The sequence below is a fragment of the Haematobia irritans genome, chromosome 5, assembly GCF_050003625.1.
Source record: "Haematobia irritans isolate KBUSLIRL chromosome 5, ASM5000362v1, whole genome shotgun sequence".
NCBI classification, from domain to species: domain Eukaryota; kingdom Metazoa; phylum Arthropoda; class Insecta; order Diptera; family Muscidae; genus Haematobia; species Haematobia irritans.
Window position 1 is genome coordinate 63,087,525 of NC_134401.1, and position 15,359 is coordinate 63,102,883.

A 15,359-nucleotide genomic window follows, 5' to 3' on the forward strand; every position below is an offset into this window, starting at 1 on the left:
GATCTTGAACTATTGCAAATTTTACCACACAATCAAGAGAAGAAATGTAGCCTATAAACTTATGAACAACTTCATACGACAACTGCAAAAATATAAGAATATTACAAAAAAGTCCTCCAAATCGAATTTGGCGAAAAAAACTATAGAGGAAGCTCATAAAAAGCGAACGGCAACCAATCTTGCAAAGTCCAGAAATTACATCCCTTCTCTCAACGAGTACTTTCAGCTGGGATAAGTATTTTTTTGTTTAGAATTTTTGGTTGTTTTGTGTAATATAAATAAAGTATTTCACATATACCAGTATATTGTTGTATACATTATATTAATGGTCGAATTTACAGTTATGGCGACTAAAAAATTTTTAACGATAAGTATTCTGAGGGCGGCTGAAATTTTTCTTGGGGTGCATCAATGTGGTATCACAATGGACTGAATAGTCTAAGTGAGTCTGAAATTCTTTGAATTTATGCGGGTCTTTCATTTTTTGGAGAAGTGCGAAATAAAGAATGATTAAATCACGGTACATGTTAAATAATTTGGTAATCTTCAGTGATTAGGTAATCTTTTCCCTATTCCAAGTTCCAGATCTTTAGAATATACTCCGAAATCTACTTGTCCATTCAATTTGGAGCCATCGGCATAGAATTAATAATACTTTTCTATTTAATTTTTTGAAGTTCAATCGGGGAAGGTGACGTCCCTTTTTTAAAGTATGGAGCAAAATCTAAATTTCTCCGTTTTATAGGATTATATGATATTTCGATATCAGGTAACAGTGAAAAACTAAACTTCTTCGATGTTCTTGGAATCTATAGGAAAGGTGGGGAAGGCTATTAAATGTAAATGTGATTTTTCGATAGGCTTGTACATTTTTTTAATTCTAGATTTCCAATTTTTTTTTTTCAAATTTACAGATTATAGATACACGCAAAAAAAATAATTATTTCCTCCCAAACGAAATTTTAGACAAACAAAGTTCGTTTCTCATTTGCTTTTCGTTGAAAGGATGTGTACTTGGAAGAAAAGTATATACTTTTTGTGATAAACGTTTATTCTTTTCCAGGATGTAAAAACAATTTCATAAAGACAACTCCAAAAAAAAAAATTTTCTGGCTAATTGCATTTTCCCTCACATCTTTTTCACTTCCACGAAGTTTTTTAGTTCGTAGCACTTTTTTCTGTAATACAAACAATGTAAAAGAAATTATACGATTTTATAAATTTTTAAATTTTTTTTACCTTTCGCCTGGACGGAGAATCGAACCGCGGACCATGCAATTTGTAAGCCAACAGACTATCCACTGAGCTATGTAGCCGTTATTGTCATCAATAGACAATTACCCATATAAGATATATTTATATAGCATAGCTTGCGGCGCCCACGAGACGATTAAACAAAGTTTATTTAACAGAAGAATACATTTAGTTCGGCACCGTGGAGCAGTGGTTGCTACGTCTGACTTGCATGCCAAGGGTCGTGGGTTCGATCCCTGCTTCGACCAAAGTTTTTTTTTACATATATTCCAGATGGTCGGAAGATTCCGAAAAAATGTTTAAAATTACTTTCTACTATATTAAATTTTTACTATGAACTGTAAAATGTGTCTTATTAAAAACCTAAAGTCAGAAAAGAACAGTGTTTGATATAAACGAAATGAACTGTGTTGTTGGTGCAAAAATAACTTTTTTTATTTAAAAAATAAAAATTTTGTAACAAACGATTTTTTTTGGTGATAAAAGTGTATACTTTTCGAAGCAATTCAAAAAACTCTAACAAAAGAAAAACGTTTTCGGTACACGTTTTCCCAACGGGTTTTTTTCTTTGCGTGTAGGGTGCTCTCAAAATGTGAACTAGGTACTTATTGTGTGGTATTTGTACTGGAGGGGAAACTTCCTGCCAGACTTCTTCAACCCTACACTGAAAAAAATATTTACGTGATATTAAAGATTTCGCAACCTAAATTTTAGGATGCAAAATTTACAAAATATTAAGGATGAATTTCTTTAAAATAATGATATTTTAATTAAACTAAAGTTTATAATCTTTGTTTCAAACATTTTTTTCATTAAATTTAGGACACTAATTTTTTAAATTTCCGTCCCTCCGTTAAAGTCTCATATCTTAGAACTAAGGCTTAAAGTAAAGAAACACATTTTTGATTTAAAGAATTTGTCCTTAAATTAACTGAAATATTTAAACTTTAGATTTAAGATAAAAACGCTTCAAATATAGGCTAAGACTTATTTTGAGGATTTAGCGTATTTGGTTTAAAGTTTTTTTGGAAATAAGAAAACGTTATTTACTTCGAAGTATCCGTTATAATTAAGATTTTTAAACTGACATTTATATGTACGTGAGTACCTTTATTAATAAACCGCGAAAAGAGAATGAAAATTTGATAAATGAGATCTGTATCCTAATTTTAATTTTATTGGTCCTAGATTTAAAGCCAGATAGGTCGCTAAAAAAATTTCTTTATTTTAAAGAAGCCACATCTTTGGCTCGGAATCAATACCAAAATCCTTGGATCCAAGCAAACCTTTTTTTGGGTGTAGAAAAATTGACCTACTAAAAGTCACGAATAAGATAAACATACGTCTGTGGAACGTATGATAGTTTATAATCATGTGTTTATAATTTTTGTACTTACACCGATATAATACACTTAAAAAGAAAACAGTAAACCCACCAGGAAGAAAAATTTCGATTATTTTAGAAAATATTGAATATTTGTAGAAAAATTTAACTAAGCAGTATAACAAACGCTGGCATCACGCAGATGTCATAAAAATATGTAAATATTTTTCGACAAATTCAAGAAAATTTTTTAGACATAATTAAGTTTTTTCATTTGTTAAAGAAAATTTTGTAGTTTGAAGGAAAAAATTGGAGTTCAAAATTGCAAGAATGTCTTTAGTGATATACGAAGTTCATGATGAACGCATTTGTAGTAAAATTTACAAATTTAAAGAAATATTGAAGTATTTTGTGGAAGACACGAATTTAGTTATTATTTATACTTCATTTGTGTATATTTTTTCCCTCGGTTTTAGTTAATTTAACTAGCATATACAAAAAATTATTAGAGTAGAGGAAACTTTCTCCAAACATAATAACTCCATGAACTAAAATAAAGTTAAATTGGCTTTAGTGAAATAGAGAGTTCACTTTTTTGAGTGTAGGATTTGTATAAAGATACAAATTCCTACTGAAAATGTGATTAACAACACACAAATTTTCAGTACTCATTTTCATGAGGGAGAGCGAAAAACTAAAAAACGCATAAGTCACTCAGACGTACAAAAAATGTTTTTCTGATTCAATCACGAAATTAATTTATCCAATTAATTTTTTTATTGAAATGTCTTCAATCACAGAAATGATAGTATCAATTAAAAAATTAATTGATCCAATTAAAAAATTAATTGATACTTTTAATTTTTGTTTCAATTAAAAAATTTGTTGATTCAATTAAATTTTTAATTGAGTATGTTTTGAAACTCAATTAAAATTTTAATCTGAAAAATTTTAGTGAAATTTGTTTCTGTGTAGATAAGCTGTCTAGGGTTAAGTAAAAAACTTAAATTTACCTGAAATTGACAGGCGACATAGACAGTGCTGCATTTTCCGGTATATGCTCGGTACTATACTTTGAACCGCTTTGTAGATCTACATTTTCGATACCATCTCAAATCACATACACCAAAAAAAAATTGTGTTAACTGAAATTCGTATGCCCACTTACTGCATTTGTAACTTTCGTGCCTCTATCAAATGTGGTTCCAATAAATGATTTCGTAAATATTTATAATAATAACGATAATTACATATTCAACTTTTCATTAAATGTAAATGCAATTCTACAGCTTATTGAATATATTTTTTTTTTGTGTAGTACACCCTCATAAAAAATCGCTTCTGTAACATATACTCCCAAACATATTTTGCTTCAAGCATATACATTTTTGGGTATTGGCCAACATTTATATGTTTGATCTCTTCCAATATATAATATGTTTGAAAGCATATTGGTCTAAACAATATATATTTGGGTAGTCTAAGTTCCAAACATTTTGTATTTTTGCATCCAAATTCAATAATGTTGTCTTCCAAAAAACAATATGTTATTTTGTGAACATATAATATGTGTGGAAGCATTTTGCACCCAAAAATATTATATGCTTAAAAAATTCTCCCAAACAATATTGTGCTCAAAATTTTATTTATTTATTTATATATTTACAATCATAATGAATTATGAAAATAAACAGGTAATATAGGTGCTAACAACATAGGTTTTCGACCTGAATGCTCAAAATTTTGTTTCTGCCCAATTGTATATTCCCCCACATCTTTCTCACTTCCACGAGATTTTTTAGTTCTTAGCACCTTTTTCTGTAATACAAACATTGTAGAAGAAATTATTCAATTTTTTTTTTATTTTAATTTTACCTTTTGCCGGACGGGGATTCGAACAGCGGACCACACAGTTTGTAAGGATCAAAGAAGTAGCTGATCAATTGCCCAAGGAAAAATAAAATGTTAATTTTGTAATAACAAGCAACAACCACCAACATAATTCAATATCGCTCCCTGTTAAATAGCGATCCAAGCTACTAAACACATATATGTTTATAGGCTATTTCTAAATTAATATATGTTTGCATCCAAGCATATTATATTTACAAACATTTTATGTCCCAAACATAATATGTTCTAACATATTAACATATATGTCCCAAACATGTTATGCTAGTTTATGAACATTATATGCTTGCACTCAAAAATATTGTGTTTAAAAATTTGTGTTCCAAACATATAATGTTTATAGCCAAACATATGAAAAACAGTCTTTTTCATCCGTGTATGAAGGTTTTCGAATCCTCGAAAAATTATCCGACTGAGGTTGTTTCGTTAAGAGCGATTTTCATGAGATGGCGAAAAGGACTGAATATGTCGTTTGCCTTCACTCTTATCGACAATTCACATCATTCCTCATTGCAAGTTCTATTGGCAATTATGAATATATCTCAATGCCCACACCTGGTGATGAAGGCTATAAAAATGGGGACACATCGTCCAAATCATCTGCTATTATGATATCACATTATGACAGTCGTTAAAGGGGAAGTGTGTTGCGCTCTTCTGTCACATATATGAGAAGAAGGGTTGATGTTTATTTGTGGGTTGAATTGAGTGATGGACTCTCTGACAAAAAAAAGGGTTAGATACCCACATGTGCCAATAACAACAATGACATTTTTCTACAAATGGGATTTATGGCAAATTCCACACTTTTGGTCCCTCTGCTCGACCTTTGAACTCAATAACGTATCCTCTTAAATACCCATAGACAGAGGAAGCCACATGTACACCCATCCTATGGAAATCCTACACTGACAAGAGTGTGGCTTAGAGGGAAAACAAGTGTTTCTGAAGGTAAGTCTTCATCTAGAACCAGAGTGTTGGAGCCTCAAACAATCCTAACCAAACTACCATACCATGGCTAACAAACGGCAGCGGATGTCACTGTCTGCCCAAACAAAAAACGAGGAAAAGGCATCATTTTGTGATTTATGACACTTTGTCGTCATTCGTCGTCATTGCCAATAGAGAGTGTGGAGTGTGCTGCTTGCTGTTAAACTCAAGTACCCTCAATGACCGTCCTTTGAGTGACGGTCTCTATACTCCATAAACATTTTTCAGTTTTCGATTTCATTTTATGTGCCAATTAAGCTTATAAATAAACTGATTACAAGTGTTCCAAACACAAGATATAAGTCCCTAAAGATGTCATGATTCTGTAGATGGGTGATGGAGACAGGCAGGCGGATGGTCAACACGAAAGTGCCATGTCATCTGCGGTTAGCAACGAGCTGCAGGATTCCCACAAGTCTTTGTGTGCTGGGTCATGAATTGGCCAAATTTTGATTTTCAGTTAAGCCGATTAGCTTTGATGATTGTGAGTGAGCGCATTTCAATTTGTCTACAGCTTATTTGCAATTAAATTGCTAACATTCGTGCATATGTACCCAGTGTAAATGATTGAAATATGTGCTAGAGTGAGTGTGATGGAATTAGAGCTGCTTGTCTCTCTAACTCTAAATAATCTTTTGTTGTACTCTAAGTCGAGATAAGTGTATAGTAAACTAAAGATTATATGACATACATGAATCGAAAACAAGTAAATTGTGGTGAAGATTCGGGTATGCTGAATCTTTACTCGCAGAGAAAAAATATTGTTCATTAACTGCATGTTTATTGCATTTATATTATATATTTTGTTTTTAGTCTTTACGACCATGCACAATTTTTCTGTGATCACTTAATTTGTTCCTATTTTTTGTGGCGAAGAAAGGAAGTGGCAATTTCACAAAACAAAAGAAGTAAGGAAAGTCTAAAGTCGGGCGGCGACGATCACTTTGTAGATCCATATTTTCGGTACCATATCAAATTTTTCCAATGTGTTGGGTGCTATATATATATATAAAAGTTTATGTTCCCATATAGATACATTTAAATCTGACCAGATCTGGACAAAATTGGTTATAGTTCTACAAAATCTACACCCTCAAAAAAAAAAAAAATCGCTTCTGTAACATATACCCAAAACACATTTTGCTTCAAGCATATATATTTTCAGAATTGGTCCAAACAAAATATTGTTTGTATTGTTCAAACATATTATGTTTCACCTTAGGGCATACACTTGTAGAAGGTTAGGTTAGGTGGCAGCCCGGTGTATCAGGCTCGCTTAGACTATTCAGTCCGTTGTGATACCACATTGGTGAACTTCTCTCTTATCACTGAGTGCTGCCCGATTTCATGTTAAGCTCAATGACAAGGGACCTCCTCTTTATAGCCGAGTCCGAACGGCGTGCCACATTGCAGTGAAACCACTTAGAGAAGCTTTGAAACCCTCAGAAATGTCACCAGCATTACTGAGGTGGGATAATCCACCGCTGAAAAAACTTTTTGGTGTTCGGTCGAAGAAGGAATCGAACCCACAAACTTGTGTATGCAAAGAGCCAAAGAGCTCCCAACACTGGTAGAAAAAAATGTAATGACATTTTTCTTTGTGTGGATATATTTTTAAGTCGCCAATTGGTTACTTCCATTATTTTACTTGCAGCATACTCTCTAGGTCTCTCTTTCTAAACACATATATGTCCCAAACACGTTATGCTCGTTTATGAACATTATATGCTTGCACTTAAAAATATTGTGTTAAAAAATTTGAGTTCCAAACATATAATTTTTACACCCAAACATACAAACAGTCTTTTGCGTCCGTGTATAGACTTAAAATTTATGTCATTAGCCGACAAAAATTTTAAGGATTTTATGTCGAAGAATCCGGATTTGGCAAAAGGTTTTCTGAAGTCAACCGATGTAAAGACCAAATCCCATAATCTATGGAAAAGATTGGAAGGCGATCTTAACATGAGGGCTACACCTGTACGTAATGTGTCAGGTTGGGAAAAAGTATGTTGGTTACAAAAGTTATATTTTATCAATAAAAATAAAAAGAATCATTTTTAGGTTTGGTTAGATCACAAAAAAACCTCAAAGGTACGTTAAGAAAAAATAAACAGAACTTTACTGGCACAGGAGGTGGTCCATCAAAGCTTTGCTACATAACTGAACTGGAGGAGAGAGCAATCGCCGTTCTCAGTATGAGAGAAGCTGTAGAAGTATGAGAGAAGCTGTAGAAGGCTCGAGTTCCAATAAATTCGGCATAAATAATGCAGCTTATCTACCGCAGACCAAGGAATTTTAATGTGGCAGCTAACTTTATTTTGGGGCTTACCGCTGTAGAACGCATTGTCGGGGCAAGCACATCCTGTATACACATCCATATTCATATTTATTACATTTTATCCGAAAGCGATGACATGTTTATGCCATCTCTCAATATGTGCTTTCGTTCATTATTTCTTTCAAACTACAAAGCAACACTATCCATTTTATTGTATTTACTATTTTTTTTATTTTTTGTTTATCAATTTTTGACAGTCACTAACAATGCTACCAAATTACACCTTTTTTATTATTCGTAAGTGGTGCCATTTTACGTTATAACCTGGCTACACTTTTTGGTGAATTCGATAGTATTACAGTCATAAGCGTAGGAAGGCCTCTGGGGAGGGGGCTTAGACCCCCCCAGAAAAATTTTAGCCCCCCCCCCCCAGAATTTGAAACTCTATTTATGATTTTCCATTTTTCAATAAATGTCAATAGTTTTTTTTTAATTTTTATAAAAATTAAACAAGTATATACAATCGCACAAAGTTCCGCTAAAGACTTTCATGAACAATCGAATTACTTGGGTTGTGGTAGCAGTTGCCGATGGCAATGTTTAAAGTCAGATATTTATGAAATAAAGCTGTGGTTGAACTAATGATTGATTTAGTTTAGTCAATTTAATTAAAAAATAGTAATTGATATTAAAACTATTCTTTCATAAATTAATATCTTAATAATGCTGCGAAAAAGCATTGCCAAAAATGTAGTGAAAATGTTCTTTTGGGTCTAGAAGTGGTGTAAAATTGGCGGAGAAGCAATGAATGTAATATGAGCTTGTCATAGGATAAACGTCCACCGTTTCAACAGCCGTTGCAATGAATTTGCATCACTTCTTAAGGTGAGATCCGAATTCAGTGTTTTGAATTAAAAAATTTTGTGATATTTTACCAAATAAATAATTTTTATATTGTTTTTATGATTTTTAATGCATTCTGACGCTTGTTTGAAACGTTTTTCCTCGAATAATTTCCAAAATTATCGATTTTTTTATAATGGATTTAGCAGTTTTGTGGCAAAATTTGAATAATTTGTACCAATTTATTTATTCGTACTCTTTTTTTTAAGTATTTAAAAAAAAGAAAAAAATTACACATTAAAATATGAAAAAAATGAAGTTAAAAAACTTCCTGTGTAGTTAAAATAATTTTTGGAAGTACTTTTAAAGTTGTGCCTTTAGAACAACTCACAATTTTTTTGCAGGGAAAAGTGTGGAACTACTTTTAGTTGCTTTATTATAAATTAATTGTTGAGTTATTTTGATGTCTAATTTTTTATTCAATTTTATGAAATAAAACATTAATTGAACCTATAAGTTCAGTCTATAAATTTTTAGCTAGGGGGGCTATAGCCCCCCCTAGGAAAATTGTCTAGCTACGCTAATGATTACAGTACGAAGGAAAATTCGAATCGAAAACAATTCTCAAATAAAATTAATTATCGAAATGAAATACATAGTAACCCCCTGGACTTTGATTATAAAAATGTGTTCACAGACATACGGACGGACAGACGGTCATGGCTATATCGACTGAGGGAGTAAAGTAAAGAGTTGGGCGGGGCCGTCTATATCATACCCTAAACCACCCCTACTAATTTGGTAAAGATAAGCATATGTGGGGTATCATTGAAGAAGGTTTGAAAGAAAAAGCATAACATACGAGTAGTTCCATATTTATGAAAATTTAGGGACACATGTATTTGGGAGCTCTATCTCAATCTGAACAGAAATGGCAGATTTTAGGAGTTACACCAAAAATAAGTGAACCCACCATGAAAGAAAATATAGGTTTATAAAATTTTAACAAAAATAGTTTTCTAATTGCAACATGTTAAAAATAAGCTAATACTTCTTGTCAAATTGAAGAAAATTTATTAAAAATAATAATTTTGTTTTGTGTTGTTTAAGAAAAATTTAATTTAAAATTGTTAAAATTCAAGACCAGTACAATTTTAGTAAAATTTACTCATTTGAGAACCCACCATGATAACAGTTTAACCAAATGTTTAGAGGAAGGACAAAATCTTTGGATCCCTGTGTACGTGTTATTTTTTGCGTGCGTTAAACTGATTTTTTAGACCATTATTACACCAAAAAAAAGTGCACCCACCGTGGAAGAAAATTTAGGTTTATTTTAGAAAATTTTAACTAAAATAGTTTTCTAATTGCAACATGTTATAAATACACTGAAAAAACAGTGAACCCTTTTTCATTGCAAAATGAACTAAACTGTGGTAATATTGACCATGACTTAGCCCTTAAAATTTTTTTCAACTTGTCTAGTTTATAATTCTCTTAAATTTTAGTTAATCCATAACATTGTATTTTAGTTCATTTTTACAACACCATAAGATTTATATACCCCTACCAAGTTAAAAAGTCAGGATTATTTTGGTTTACTTGCTTATTTTTTGGCAAACCCGATAATAAAAATTGGTTAACAGTCTCTTTAAAATGTCGACGACTAAACTATTTTTAAATCAATCATTCCAATACAGAGAAATTAAATAATTAAAGGAACAACAAACCGTTTTACTATTATGAAAATTTTCATACAATAAAATTAAACTTTCTTTAAGCAAAAGTACTTTATTATAAAAACTTATGATGAAAGTTCTTAATACAATGTTTTTGTGAATAAATTTATGAATAAAAATTATGACCACGTGGAACAAGAAAATAGTTTATTTTAACTCGCTTTTTGGACATTCTGACTTTTCCTTAGTTTTTTATTCATCGTAAGTATATTTTTGCACATATCTTGCTGGAAAAAATGGAAGGAATAATGAAAATTGTTAAAAATTAACATGTAATAAAATATAATTTTTTAGCTCTTCAAATTAGCTTGTAACTTACCATATTTGGGGGCATTTTATTAAATGGTGTAAGGAATTCAACTTTTCTTGGAGAAACGTACCTCATACAGTTTGTACCTGAAACAATTAGAGAAATAATGAATAAAGTAATATATTAACTCATAAAATTGTATTGTTATCGATGTGAAGGACATAATACAATAAATATTCTTGTTAAAAGAAAGCCAAAGTTTTAGTATAAAACTTACCAATTCTCTATTAAATTGTACGCTGAGGTTAAAAAGTTATCGAAATTCATTTGGGGTTACTCTGAAATTAAATATTTATTTTTTACATTAAATAAAAAACATTAAATTGGTTTCCGAAAAATCTAATTAAAGAAATAATATGCATAAAAAATAAATATTCTGGTTAAAATAATGTTAAGGAACGCTTACCAATTCATAAAAATATTTCCAAATTATTATTATTATTCTGAAATTAAATATTTGTTTTTAACATTAAAAATAATTAAAAGGTCATAAAAATGTAAATATTCTAGTGAAAAGAAAGCCAATTTTTAAAAGAAAACTTACCACTTCTCTATTAAATTATACGCTGAGGAGAAATATAAAAATTTGCCCGAGTCCATCTGGGGTTGCTCTTAAATTAAATATTTTTTACAACAAAGAAAAACATGAAACTGGTTAAAAATAATAATAATATACACAAAAAATGTTATTTTTTAATAGAAAACCACATTGAAAAAAGAACACTTACCTATTTATGATTAAACTATACGCTGGGGTGTAACAAACAATGTTCCAAATTCATCTGGAGTTACTCTGAAATTGTATATTTATTTTTTACATTGAATAATAAAAATTAAATTAGATAAAACAATTTCAATATACTTTCCATTTCAGCATTTTTTCCTAAATATTGAACATTCTTAATAACTTTTTTCTAAGCTACCGATCATCACTTCGCCATTGTACTCCTCATCGCTAAAATATTAATAACTTTCATTTAAAAGTTTTAATAAACAAACACCAATATATGTCTCAAAAAACCAAAATATTCCATACCTTTATATTCCCTTGTTACATACTTGCTAAAAAGGTGCAACAGCCCACGCCAACGCCAAATATACAACTGAAGCATGCCAAACTAAACCAAGCAAAACCAAAACATTCCTACAACAACAAAAACACATGTGCGTGCCTTCATTGAAAACAACACCTCATCCAGCCAAATAAACCATTCGCGAATAATAAACACACACAAACCACTGAAAGAACAAAAATAAAAACAACCCCACGGTCAGATATACACACATTCCTCACTCATCACTCGCTACCATTTCTCATTATTGCATTGCATGCTCTCACTCTCAAAAAAATTTCAAGTAACAACATCATTAAATTAAACATATTCCACTTTGACGAGAAAGATCTCTGTACTATGCATTAGTTCATCGCATCTGTCCACAATTTACTCTAAAACAATACTCTTAAATGCATATCAGTATAAGAACGATGAAACGTTTAACTTAAAATTAGCAAAAACTTCATGAAATGATATCTACCCATTTTTGACGAAAATGTCTATAAATTTAATTACATGTGAACTAAAAATATTTCATTGAGAAATGTTGTACCAACTATTATTAACTATAGGAATTGCCAGTAAGAAATAGCTATCCGCTTTCAAGTTCAATTTTCGTAAAAAAATATTTTCTCATACAAAAACTCTTTATAGTAAATTGCACTTATTATTTAGATAGTATTTTACATTTCATAAGTAGTTTTATAGTATGACGAAAGAATTTTTAACTACCAGTTAAGAAAATTTTTAAGGAAATTTCCATCGTATTTTGTAGGCTATGAACTAAACGATTGCTACTTAAAACTTGTAAAATTTTCTTTCGAGTAGTTAATTTTCGTTAAAGATACGAAAAATGAACTAAAATTCTGGAAAATTCTTGTAATAAATTATTGTAAAAATCTTCTTAAATTTACGAGACACTTTTTTCTGTGTAAGCTAATACTTTGTGTCAAACTGAAGAAATTTTTTTAAAAATAATTAATTTTTTTCTGTTGTTTAAGAAAATTTCATATGTTGAAAGAAAAAATTGGATTTAAAAATTGTTAGAATGTCTTTAGCGCTGTACGAAGTTTAGTAAAATTTGCTCATTTTAGAGATTTATGAACTCAATTTAAGCAAACTTCTGCCATTTTAGGAAAATATGAACTATTTTATTTTGTAGTAAAATTGTGCACTATATTTGTATACATTTTTTTCTTATTTTTAGTTCACGGCATTAAAGTTAGCAAAAAATTATTCAAATAAGGAGCATTTACTCATATTGTGCAAAATTTAACTAAAATCAACTAATCTTCACGAACTAAAATAAAGTTCAAATGGCATTATAGCCCATTTTTTCTGGGTGTAATATGGATGTCTTCCCACTAAAATTTGCCTAGATCTAGCCTATTGCGGTACAACAGATGTTGGAATTTTCTAGCATGACTGAGAAGATATTACGTACCGTCATTTATACTGAATCAAATTATATGAAATCTCTTCAATATATGGGCCGTGATCCTTCAATTGATCGACGTTTTCATTTGACTCTGAATTTTAGAAAGAATCGCAAAACTTGGAAAATTCCACGAATGACGATTTCCGAAAACGATACGTCAATTTATTAGTTTGGGATTTATTTTTCGGGTATATCCCACCAAAATTGGGAGATATCCTCAGTACAAATGGTTTAACATATTTTAAAATTTAAGTCAGTACATATCTAAAAAGTCTCTTTCCGTTATTTCTCCTATAGTCAGCTTAAAAAATATAAAGAAAAATCTTAAATTATCACCACACTGACCCCCATTTAATATTGCTATAAAGTCAATACAAAAATGTCTAGCTTCTTTATATTGTAAAGCAACAGAGATGTATGGAAGAGGAGTCAAAAACTATTGTTCGTGTCGAGCATATGGTTTGACTAGAAAACAGTTCAAAGCGGCAGGATAATAAGGCCCTAAGGAGCTTGTGGTAATAAATACTGGTACCATGACAATATTCGTACCACAATAGGACTAGCTAAATGCGTCTAAATGCTTGCGTTTAATGTTCGTCCCTCAGTCTGTGTAGCATTTGCCACAAAAAATGGTATTAGTGACAATTAATGGCAATACATTGCCATTGACGTTCGAATTTGGAAATGGTGCGAATGAATAGACGAGGAATGTTAAGTAGGAACAGCGAGCATTGTGAAGTAAGGCAAAATGTAATTTTAAATGAAAATTGAGATATGTGTGTCTAAGAAATTCTCAAAAATGTATAGAAACTGAAAAAAAAAAGATTCATCTAAAGGTAATTACACTTAACTATGTTATTCGATAATTCTCAAACATTTTTATGAAGCGTTTCGTAAATGCATTGAAAAATTCAAATTTTTTGACCCTGGGAATAGTTACTATTCCATATGAATAGTTCGGAATTTATTGCAGAAATCAAAATAGTCAAATAGATGACACAGAAGTGTAACTTAAATTCCTCTTCTTTGGTGGTGAACATTTTCAAAAATCTACCAAGCCGCAATTCTGGTAGACTTCTACTAGAGGTGTGCAGGTGAGCAATGTGTTACTCACGCACACTCACGACGGAAAAATGTTACTCATGCACGATATTTTTGGTAGGGCTCACGCACACTCACGAAAAGAAAACTAACTCACGAAAAATGCCGTGACTCACGCATAATTTTATGAGTAATTTGTCTATGGGATCTGACTGAAAACACGAGCATTATTAAAATCGAGAGCTTTATTAACATCTTAACATCTCAGGTGTAATAAGAATTGTAAATGAATTCAACGCATAAGCGTTTTATTTTAGTGAGCGTATTTTTCCGAAATTCGTTACTCACGAAGATATATTGTGCGACTGTAGTCGCATTTTTCAACCTCTTTGGGGCCATGCGACTTTTGTAAAATATCCGAAATGTGCGTGCACAACAAAATTTCAAATTGTTCAATTTTTAATAAATGGAAATACACTATCGTACGCCTTACGCGGTATTTAGGTTTGTTCAGTCCTTCTTTTTGTGTGTACACACAAAAAATTATCACCGAAATTTTTCGATTAAACACCTAATTGAATTTTCAAACGGATTCAATTAATATGTTAACTGATTCAATTAATTACTTAATCATATTCGAATAAAAGCCAATTAAAACAAGTAAGTAAAGTAGACAATCGGGCGGAGCCTGCTATATCATACCTCAAACCACCCTTTCCGAATTAGTAAACGTTGTTCGTATGGTATCAGTGGTATAGGTTTGGGAGAAACCCGCATTTCCATATCTAAGAACATTAAAGGGTAAATGTTTATGGGAGTTTTATCACAATCTGAACAAAAATGTCTGATATTAGGAGCTATAATCGATTCTGCACCTGGAGAGTTAGTATGCCATTAATATTGAATCCATTATTAAACAAGTAGGTAAAGTAAAAAGTCGGGCGGGGCCGACTATATCATAACCTAGCCCACCCCTACTGAATTTGTAAACATTGTTTGTGGGGTATCAATGGTATACGTTTGGAAGATAGACCGCATTTCCATATTTAAGAACATTAATGAAAACGGTTAAGGGAGTTTTATCACAATCTAAACAGAAATGCTATAGCTAGAGCTATAGAGTAGTATGCCACTAATATTTAGTCCATTATTAAACAAGTAAGGAAAGTCTAA